This window comes from Homalodisca vitripennis, unplaced genomic scaffold (assembly GCF_021130785.1).
Source record: "Homalodisca vitripennis isolate AUS2020 unplaced genomic scaffold, UT_GWSS_2.1 ScUCBcl_1140;HRSCAF=4390, whole genome shotgun sequence".
In the NCBI taxonomy this organism is placed as follows: domain Eukaryota; kingdom Metazoa; phylum Arthropoda; class Insecta; order Hemiptera; family Cicadellidae; genus Homalodisca; species Homalodisca vitripennis.
This window is the reverse complement of record NW_025777252.1, coordinates 44,402-56,789: the sequence shown is the minus strand read 5'-3', so window position 1 is coordinate 56,789 and position 12,388 is coordinate 44,402.

Here is a 12,388-nt window from a genome sequence, read left to right as displayed (position 1 = left end):
TGGCAAAACATAAATTTTACTTTAAGTGTTTATAAATATTGTATATATTTTCTTATTTTAAAATTAGCACGTACACTAATAAGGTAGCTAAGGATTACGTTATCAATGATAATGACAGAAAATATCTTGTTTCTTGATCTTTATTTTCCATTTTGATTATCTCAACACCAGTGCCATTTTATTTATCATAGTACTTATTTACTACAAGGATTTATATGACAGAACTTATGATCTCTCGGTTTAGAGATTGAAACATTTACTTCAGAATACAAAGAAGGCCTTTGTACTGTGTCATAAAGTAACCATAATAATAGAATATGAAACTTAGGCTGGACTATAACTACCATGCGGAGGTAACGGTAAAACTTGGAGAATACTGGTTTGACTCATAAGAGTAAGTAAACAACTTAACTGCGTTAATGAGATTTATTACCTGGAGACGTACATAAATTTTACCTCAGCGTCTTGTGTTTTCTTCTGTTTTCTGCATCATAGGGGGAAATTAACTTTAACCTTTGCAAAATAATACGCACTGTATAATTTTTTACAAACCGGTTTACTTCACAGCTGGTAATACAACTTACTAATAAAAGAACTGTTTCTAAACGAAGAAAAGATTAAGCATGATAATTCTTTATGAAATAATACTTCTCCAAGGTAGTTTATACCATTCCCTTATATTGATAAGACACCGATATATTATAACTAGAGTTTACTTTGATCTATTATAAATCTAGAGTTCAGTGATCTAATTTCTCACCACTCCACTCCAAAATCCGGAAGTATTTTGTCTTTTAAACTGACAAACAATTTGATATTAGGATAGAGTAGTCAGATTTAGTTATTAATGGGCATGCATTTAAAGAAATTTTGTAATCTCGTTTTGTAAGAAATTTTTATACGTACTAGTTGTTTCTCGCAGCTTCGCAAGCTTTTCGTTACCTTTGCCCGTGTGTTGTGCGCAGTTCTGGCTCAAGTGAATTATATTTCCAACGCCGTTGTAGAGTTTACATTGTTGGCACTATCAAGAAAACCTGACAAAGTTTATAGTTTATATAACTATTGTACACGTACATGTACTTTATAATAAAGTGTTCTAATACTCAAGCTTTATCTTCAACCATAAATTTATTTTTAAAGACAAACTCAGCGCCTTCAAATAGTGTTAGAGTATTTATTATACGTAACTGTCTCGTAAGTGCAGTTTATAATGTGCAGGCGCTTTCAAAACTTCTATCTTTTGAAGCGCGGCCTGGTGGCGAATTACATCAATCGGCATAACATACGAGTATAAAACCCCCGTGGAAAAATACATACAAATTTCCATAACGATTGGTCAAATAATTTCAGATACTATCAATGTCATATATACAAACATCCTCTTATATATATATATATATATATATATATATATATATATATATATATATATATATATAAGTAGATATGAATGTAAGGGTTCTAGCTCACTTTTGGGACAGACAGAAAATCAACGTAAAATACTGTTTAAAGGACAATAAACTAATCTGTAACTCACGAATGAAAAATTAACCGAATCTATAGCTGTTTTTACTGTTCATTGTAGGCTTCTAATTTCTTAAGCTGTTTTAATGAAAAAATCCAGAAATCTTCGAAATCTTTATTCTACAAAGTTAATTGTAACACAGTCTTTATCTTTAATAGTCTTCTTTCCAGTAACAACCAAGTGTAATTTTTCATTTTTGTTCAATTCTTTAATCTTTTTTTCATCCAAAACAGTCAAAAATCTGTTTGGCAAGTGTACTTTACAATCTTCCAACTCGGAAATTATTGTAAACCCGAATTTATCTTTTATTTTCTCCAGATTCACAATTTTGTATTTCTTATTTTCTTCTAATTCTATTAATCTCTTGTATTCTTTGAACTTTAAATCACCAACCTTATTCAACTCTTGTAACAGCGCCATTTACATAGAAAAAAATTAATACTTCTACACTTTTAAGGTGAAAAATCAAAACTATACTTCCAAAATACACAAAAAACCGGGGTTTTGACCCTAAAAACGTGTTTTTAGGGTCAAAACCACAGCTCTTAAGGTGCATATATACTAGAGTTTTTTTGAAAAATCCTGAAAAATCTACTGAATTTCTCTAATTATTGCGAATTTTTAGCTTTAAAGTTGATAATGTGAACGATATTTCTCGAAAATTCTGTTGTAAATATATTAAAATCTTAATGAAAAATCTTGGAAAAGTTAAAGAAAAAAATATTGAAAAAATAGTATTATAGAATTTAAATTACCTCCTACAAACCAATATAGTACTATTTTGTCCTATAATTATACTATTTTTTCAATAATTTAAGTCTTAGTTTACAGATTTTTCTATAATAAATAGAAGAATCTATCACTGTTTCACACCAGAAATTGTGCTGATTTCTGTCAAATTCAAGTAAAAATCATTACTTTTTCAAATTCTAAAAATATTGAAAAAATAGTATTATAGAATTTAAATTACCTCCTGCAAACCAATATAGTAAAAATCGCTAGTTAAAATTTTTGCTCTTTAAATATGGAGCGGAAAAAGATAGAGTGCCCATACTGCAAAAAAGACATTTTCGAACATCACTTTACTCGACATTATAATTCAAAAAATCATCTAAAAAACAAAGAACTTTATGAGAAAGAACTAAATTATTTGAGGAATTGGGCTAAAGAAAATCAAATTGTCGATCATGAAAAGATGTACAATATAGAAAAATTGCGTGAACTAAAGAAAAATTTTAAGGAAATTAAAAAAAGATCTCAATCTATTTAAAGATGAAAAAATTCAATCAATCGCTGAAAAATTGTCCATTGAAACAAACGATAAAACTAAGTCTGAAATGATCGAAGAAATTGACAAAACGCTTAATGAGAAACCAGAAAATATCATTGATGTCGAAGTTTTATCCTCTATCCATGGTCTTTTCAAGCAATACATTTTAACGAATTTAAATGAAAATTTCATGTCAATTTACAAATATCTTTCTATTTTGCGTCCAGAAATTAAAAGTTTAATCGAAAAATTTCAAGAAACCCTTAAAAATATGAAGGGCTATCTCTCTTTAGAATGCGAATACGAACGTACTTTAGTGAACGGTGAAACACAAACTTGCCCAATGTATTTTACTATAAAAGCAGACGAGATCTTTGACATAAACGACTTTATTACTAAGCAATTTAATAAATTAACACATCGAGAACAGACAAAATCATCCAAATCGAGGTTCTGGATGGACATTAAAACGCTGTAAACAACTGATTTTGAGCCTTAATAAACACGAATTTATGAACGCAGGATCATATATCGATTTACCAAAGAAAATCAAAGATAAGAAAGCTTGTATAAATATCAAAAATAAAGATGATTATTGCTTTATTTATTCTATCCGATGTGCTATTGAAAAACCTGAAAAGAATGCTGATAGAGCAAAACAATACGAACAATTTGTAAATGACGAGATATTTTCAGGTTTCGAGTATCCAATGTCTTTAAAAGATATACAATTATTTGAAAAACGAAGCAGTAAAGCAAAGTATAATTATCCGAAAATGTCTGTAAATGTCTATAGTTTTGATGAAAAACTCAATATTGTTCCGTTGCAAATTTCAGAAGTTTATGACGCCAAATTAGAAATCAATTTATTGTATGTAAAACAAGATGAAAAATCTCATTATGTTTTGATAACAGATTTAAACAAACTTGTATTTTCTCAGTTATCTAAGTGTAAAAATAAAAAATTTCTATGCAGAAGATGTTTAAGCCATTTCTACAAATCTGGAGATTTAACAGACCATTTAGAAATTTGTAAAAATCACGAAGTTTGTAAGCCAATTATGCCGTTTCCAGGTCAAACAACTAAATTTACTAATTATCAAAAGAAGTTTAGCCATCCGTACGTAATTTATATGGACTTTGAAAGCATATTAGAGAAGATTCCCACATGCAAAAACAATCCGCAAAAATCGATCACAACCAAGATTCAGAAGCACATTCCATATGGTTTTACTCTATACTTAGTGTCTAATGTGACCAATCGTATGTACAAGCCGATATGTTATCGAGCAAAAAATGAAGAAGATTTGCCAAATGTTCCTGCAAAATTGTTTGAAGAACTTAATAAATTATCGAAATACATAGCTAAAAAGTATAATTCTAAGAATAAAATACCTATGAAATTGACCGAAGAAGAAGAAATTGCATATCAAAATTCAAATCTTTGCCATATTTGTGAATGTGAGGGTTTTGATAATCAAACAAGAAAAAAAGTACGAGATCATTGTCATTTAACAGGTAAATTTCGAGGTGCTGCTCATTTATCTTGTAACTTGAATCTCAAATTTCCTCAGAATATTCCAGTTTTCTGCCACAATATGTCATGTTACGATACTCATTTGTACATAAAAGAATTGGCTAAACAGTATGGTAATGTTGATTTGATCGCAAACACCGATGAGAAATATATAAATTATTCTGTAAATTCTGGATATGGGTATGAGTTTGAAGATGATAAACCAAGAAAGTTCATCAAGTTTTCATTCGTAGATACGTTCAGATTTATGGCATCGTCTATAGAAAAGTTAGCTAAAAATCTAAAGAGAGAAGACTTCAAACATACAAATCATTTTATACAAGATGGTCTGAACGCAATTCTAGATAGACAACCAAATGACGAAGAAGAAATCTTTAAAATTCTATCTGGAAAAGGCATATTTCCTACGAATTTATCGACAGTATTGAAAAACTTGATTACACAGAAGAATTGAGAATTCAAGATTTCTATTCACTTTTGACAGATGAGAGCATATCTGAGAAAGATTTTCAACACTACTTAAATGTTTGGAACAAATTAAAAGTAAAAAATCTAGGAAATTACTCCGATCTCTATAACATTCAAGATGTTCTATTGCTCGCTGATATCTTTGAAAATTTTAGGAATATTTGTTTGAATTGCTATAAACTTGATCCAGCACACTATCTAACAGCTCCCAGTCTTGCATGGGATGCTATGTTAAAATTAACGAATATAGAATTACAATTAATTAGTGATTATAATATGTATTTGATGATCGAAAAAGGTATTCGCGGAGGCATTTCTCAATGTATTAAACGATATGTGAAAGCAAATAACAAATATTTAAAAGATTTTGATAAGACAAAGCCTGAAAACTATTTGTTATACGTCGATGCTAATAACCTTTATGGGTATGGCCTAATGCAAAATTTACCATATAACGAAATCAAGTGGATGGATCCAAAAACTTACACAACTGCAGAATGGAAAGAAACAATTTTTGGAACTCACTGGCGACGAAGATTATGGCTATATTCTCGAAGTCGATCTAGAATATCCGAAGAATTTACATGAAAATCATAAAGATTTGCCTCTTGCTCCAGAACATTATAACAACAAACTTTGCACAACTCTACTGGATAAAACTGAATATGTTGTTCATTCGAGAAATTTGAAATTCTATCTGGAACAAGGAATGGTGTTAAAACATGTAAATAGAGTTATTGCATTCGATCAGAAGCCTTTTATGAAAGATTACATTGATTTTAATACTAGTATGAGAACCAAAGCTACAAGCGACTTTGAGAAAGATTTTTACAAGCTGATGAACAAACTCTGTTTTTGGAAAATCTATGGAAAATGTGAGAAACAGATGTGATATTAGACTAGGAAATGAAGAATTTTCAATGAAACAAGCTAAGAAAACAAATTTCAAATGCTTTAACATCTTTGACGACAACTGTATAGCGAGTCACATGTACAAGCAGAAAGTTAAATTTAACAAGCCAATCTACATAGGTTTTTCAGTTCTTGACCTTTCAAAATTGTTAATGTACGAGTTTTATTACAACAAATTAAAGAAGTTTGATCCAGATTTGAATCTGTGTTACATGGATACAGACAGTTATTTCCTAGAATTGAAACGAGATCCTTTTAAAATTATTAAAGAAAATATAGATGACTTTGATACAAGTGATTATCCAAAAGATCATGAATGTTTCACTACTAAAAATAAGAAGGTAATAGGGAAATTCAAAGACGAACTAAATAGCGAGATATTAGAAGAATTTTGTGGTTTAAGATCAAAGATGTACTCGTACAAATATCTAGACAAAAATCCAGTTAGGTGTAAAGGAATTAAGAGAAGCGTTGTAAATAAAACAATAAATATCGAAAACTTGAAGAGATGTTTGTTCGAAGATAAAGAAGAATTTAGGGAGATGACTGTAATAAAAAGCTATAAACATGAATTGTACACAGTTACCATAAACAAGCTGGCACTGAACGCTAAAGATGATAAGAGAATCGTTCTAGAAAATAAGATCGATACAGTACCTTATGGCTATAAAAATGAAGCAAAATCTGATATATTAGATGAGTTAAATAAACTTGGAAACTTTGAAAATTGAGAAATAACCGGAAGTGTTTACGAATGAGAAAGTCAAAGCTATAATTTTTTCTATATAAATGGAGTCTCAAAAGAAATGTACAATATGTCAAGAATTTAGACTTTTTGAAGAATTTTCTAAAAATAAGAATACCAAAGATGGATTATGCTATTATTGTAAAGATTGTAATAAGAAATATAGAAAAGAATTATATGATAAAATGGAAAAATTATCCTTGGAAGAGAAAGAATGCACACGGTGTAAAATAGTTAAGGATATTTCTGAATTTAACAATTGGCATTATAGTAAAGATAAAAAACAAGCATATTGTAAAGAATGTATTAGAGAAATCTTTGCTAGACCAGTTCATTGCGTATGCGGAAGAGAAATTCAACATTTCTATAGTCTTAAAAGACATTTACAAACAAAATATCATAATTCGAATGTTTAGTAAAATTTAGAAACATTTTCATCGTAAAGTCCAGATTCATTGATAAAAACAGTGTCAGGATGAAGATTGTTAAGGGGCCATTCGAATAGCCCCTTGTTTCTCGGGGGTCTATGGGATAGACTCCTGTAATTTATATTATTTGGATCTCGATGTCTTGATAAAATTTCCATTTCTGGGTAATCAATTTCAAGTTCTTTCAATCTTTTCGGTATTTCTCGTTTCTGAGCTCTGATAACGTAATAAGGAACGTTCCACGTTCACGTTCACGTTCCGCGTTCCAAATTTTTAAATTTGTTAATATTTGCCAAAATTAGTACAATTTTCTAACTTTTTTCACTATTTTTAAAAGTAGCTGAAATTTTTTAACTCAACATTTTGAACAAAAATGCAGTAATTTTAGTAAAACTTTGCTAAATTTAGTAGAATTCTAGCAAAATTTTGCAAAAAAAGTAGATTTTTTACAGGTAGCTGAAAAGTAGCATAGCAACCCTCCTTTCTTACCTATTTGACGAAGATGATAAAAACTTCTATTTTAATCTAAATATAAGGGGGGGGCTATAAATAGCTTACCTTCAAACTTCCAAAATAACACTGTTTTCGTTAATGAATCTGGACTTTATTCTCGAAATAAAAAATTACTAGTTAAATTTCTTTTCTATCTAAATGGAGTCAGTTGTAGACCTACTCAATAATCAACTTAGATTTAAAAGCAAACATATCTTTACAATTGTTGACGAAAATAATGAATTTTGGTTTAAGGCGAAAGATGTTGCAGAGGTGTTAGAATATAAAGATACGAAGAAAGCAATTAAAGAACATGTCAAAGAAAAATATAAAAAAAGCTTCGAAAACATACATTCTGAAGGTAGGGGTGATTCGCCCCCGCCTTCAAACTTTCAAAAAAAACGCTGTTTTCATTAGTGAAGCAGGATTTTATACTCAAAATAAAAATTGCTTGTTAAATTTTTTCTATCTAAATGGAGTCTGTTGTGGATCTGCTCAATAATCAACTAAAATTCAATAATAAAGAAATTTTAACAATTGTTGACGAAAATAATGAATTTTGGTTTAAGGCTAAAGATGTTGCAGAAATATTGGAATATAACAATACAGAAAAAGCGATTAGAAATAATGTCGATGAAGGTGACAAATCTCAATACTTTTATCTAAAAGATAAGGTAGCCCTCGAGGGCCACCTCGCAAATATTCACAAAGATACTATTTTCATTAATGAATCAGGACTTTATTCGTTAATTTTAAGATCTCATAAAATAGAAGCAAAAAGCTTTCAACAATGGGTTACGAGAGATGTTTTACCAAGCATTCGTAAATTTGGTGTGTACAAACTTGAAAACAAGATTAAATATTTAGAGGACAAAGTTAAGCACTTGCAAATTAAAGATGAAATCAAAACGGAAATAATTGCAAAACAAAGTGTAAAAATTGACTTGATGAAACCAGACCTTGTTTGTAAAGATTTTGATAAGAAAAAAACACCATGTTTTTGTGTTAATTAAGAAGAATCACATGTGGGGAATATCCTTATTACGTTATCAGAGCTCAGAAACGAGAAATACCGAAAAAGATTGAAAGAACTTGAAATTGATTACCCAGAAATGGAAATTTTATTAAGACATCGAGATCCAAATAATATAAATTACAGGAGTCTATCCCATAGACCCCGAGAAACAAGGGGCTATTCGAATGGCCCCTTAACAATCTTCATCCTGACACTGTTTTTATCAATGAATCTGGACTTTACGATGAAAATGTTTCTAAATTTTACTAAACATTCGAATTATGATATTTTGTTTGTAAATGTCTTTTAAGACTATAGAAATGTTGAATTTCTCTTCCGCATACGCAATGAACTGGTCTAGCAAAGATTTCTCTAATACATTCTTTACAATATGCTTGTTTTTTATCTTTACTATAATGCCAATTGTTAAATTCAGAAATATCCTTAACTATTTTACACCGTGTGCATTCTTTCTCTTCCAAGGATAATTTTTCCATTTTATCATATAATTCTTTTCTATATTTCTTATTACAATCTTTACAATAATAGTATAATCCATCTTTGGTATTCTTATTTTTAGAAAATTCTTCAAAAAGTCTAAATTCTTGACATATTGTACATTTCTTTTGAGACTCCATTTATATAGAAAAAAATTATAGCTTTGACTTTCTCATTCGTAAACACTTCCGGTTATTTCTCAATTTTCAAAGTTTCCAAGTTTATTTAACTCATCTAATATATCAGATTTTGCTTCATTTTTATAGCCATAAGGTACTGTATCGATCTTATTTTCTAGAACGATTCTCTTATCATCTTTAGCGTTCAGTGCCAGCTTGTTTATGGTAACTGTGTACAATTCATGTTTATAGCTTTTTATTACAGTCATCTCCCTAAATTCTTCTTTATCTTCGAACAAACATCTCTTCAAGTTTTCGATATTTATTGTTTTATTTACAACGCTTCTCTTAATTCCTTTACACCTAACTGGATTTTTGTCTAGATATTTGTACGAGTACATCTTTGATCTTAAACCACAAAATTCTTCTAATATCTCGCTATTTAGTTCGTCTTTGAATTTCCCTATTACCTTCTTATTTTTAGTAGTGAAAACATTCATGATCTTTTGGATAATCACTTGTATCAAAGTCATCTATATTTTCTTTAATAATTTTAAAAGGATCTCGTTTCAATTCTAGGAAATAACTGTCTGTATCCATGTAACACAGATTCAAATCTGGATCAAACTTCTTTAATTTGTTGTAATAAAACTCGTACATTAACAATTTTGAAAGGTCAAGAACTGAAAAACCTATGTAGATTGGCTTGTTAAATTTAACTTTCTGCTTGTACATGTGACTCGCTATACAGTTGTCGTCAAAGATGTTAAAGCATTTGAAATTTGTTTTCTTAGCTTGTTTCATTGAAAATTCTTCATTTCCTAGTCTAATATCACATCTGTTTCTCACATTTTCCATAGATTTTCCAAAAACAGAGTTGTTCATCAGCTTGTAAAAATCTTTTCTCAAAGTCGCTTGTAGCTTTGGTTCTCATACTAGTATTAAAATCAATGTAATCTTTCATAAAAGGCTTCTGATCGAATGCAATAACTCTATTTACATGTTTTAACACCATTCCTTGTTCCAGATAGAATTTCAAATTTCTCGAATGAACAACATATTCAGTTTTATCCAGTAGAGTTGTGCAAAGTTTGTTGTTATAATGTTCTGGAGCAAGAGGCAAATCTTTATGATTTTCATGTAAATTCTTCGGATATTCTAGATCGACTTCGAGAATATAGCCATAATCTTCGTCGCCAGTGAGTTCCAAAATTGTTTCTTTCCATTCTGCAGTTGTGTAAGTTTTTGGATCCATCCACTTGATTTCGTTATATGGTAAATTTTGCATTAGGCCATACCCATAAAGGTTATTAGCATCGACGTATAACAAATAGTTTTCAGGCTTTGTCTTATCAAAATCTTTTAAATATTTGTTATTTGCTTTCACATATCGTTTAATACATTGAGAAATGCCTCCGCGAATACCTTTTTCGATCATCAAATACATATTATAATCACTAATTAATTGTAATTCTATATTCGTTAATTTTTAACATAGCATCCCATGCAAGACTGGGAGCTGTTAGATAGTGTGCTGGATCAAGTTTATAGCAATTCAAACAAATATTCCTAAAATTTTCAAAGATATCAGCGAGCAATAGAACATCTTAAATGTTATAGAGATCGGAGTAATTTCCTAGATTTTTTACTTTTAATTTGTTCCAAACATTTAAGTAGTGTTGAAAATCTTTCTCAGATATGCTCTCATCTGTCAAAAGTGAATAGAAATCTTGAATTCTCAATTCTTCTGTGTAATCAAGTTTTTCAATACAGTCGATAAATTCGTAAGGAAATATGCCTTTTCCAGATAGAATTTTAAAGATTTCTTCTTCGTCATTTGGTTGTCTATCTAGAATTGCGTTCAGACCATCTTGTATAAAATGATTTGTATGTTTGAAGTCTTCTCTCTTTAGATTTTTAGCTAACTTTTCTATAGACGATGCCATAAATCTGAACGTATCTACGAATGAAAACTTGATGAACTTTCTTGGTTTATCATCTTCAAACTCATACCCATATCCAGAATTTACAGAATAATTTATATATTTCTCATCGGTGTTTGCGATCAAATCAACATTACCATACTGTTTAGCCAATTCTTTTATGTACAAATGAGTATCGTAACATGACATATTGTGGCAGAAAACTGGAATATTCTGAGGAAATTTGAGATTCAAGTTACAAGATAAATGAGCAGCACCTCGAAATTTACCTGTTAAATGACAATGATCTCGTACTTTTTTTCTTGTTTGATTATCAAAACCCTCACATTCACAAATATGGCAAAGATTTGAATTTTGATATGCAATTTCTTCTTCTTCGGTCAATTTCATAGGTATTTTATTCTTAGAATTATACTTTTTAGCTATGTATTTCGATAATTTATTAAGTTCTTCAAACAATTTTGCAGGAACATTTGGCAAATCTTCTTCATTTTTTGCTCGATAACATATCGGCTTGTACATACGATTGGTCACATTAGACACTAAGTATAGAGTAAAACCATATGGAATGTGCTTCTGAATCTTGGTTGTGATCGATTTTTGCGGATTGTTTTTGCATGTGGGAATCTTCTCTAATATGCTTTCAAAGTCCATATAAATTACGTACGGATGGCTAAACTTCTTTTGATAATTAGTAAATTTAGTTGTTTGACCTGGAAACGGCATAATTGGCTTACAAACTTCGTGATTTTTACAAATTTCTAAATGGTCTGTTAAATCTCCAGATTTGTAGAAATGGCTTAAACATCTTCTGCATAGAAATTTTTTATTTTTACACTTAGATAACTGAGAAAATACAAGTTTGTTTAAATCTGTTATCAAAACATAATGAGATTTTTCATCTTGTTTTTACATACAATAAATTGATTTCTAATTTGGCGTCATAAACTTCTGAAATTTGCAACGGAACAATATTGAGTTTTTCATCAAAACTATAGACATTTACAGACATTTTCGGATAATTATACTTTGCTTTACTGCTTCGTTTTTCAAATAATTGTATATCTTTTAAAGACATTGGATACTCGAAACCTGAAAATATCTCGTCATTTACAAATTGTTCGTATTGTTTTGCTCTATCAGCATTCTTTTCAGGTTTTTCAATAGCACATCGGATAGAATAAATAAAGCAATAATCATCTTTATTTTTGATATTTATACAAGCTTTCTTATCTTTGATTTTCTTTGGTAAATCGATATATGATCCTGCGTTCATAAATTCGTGTTTATTAAGGCTCAAAATCAGTTGTTTACAGCGTTTTAATGTCCATCCAGAACCTCGATTTGGATGATTTGTCTGTTCTCGATGTGTTAATTTATTAAATTGCTTAGTAATAAAGTCGTTTATGTCAAAGATCTCGTCTGCTTTTATAGTA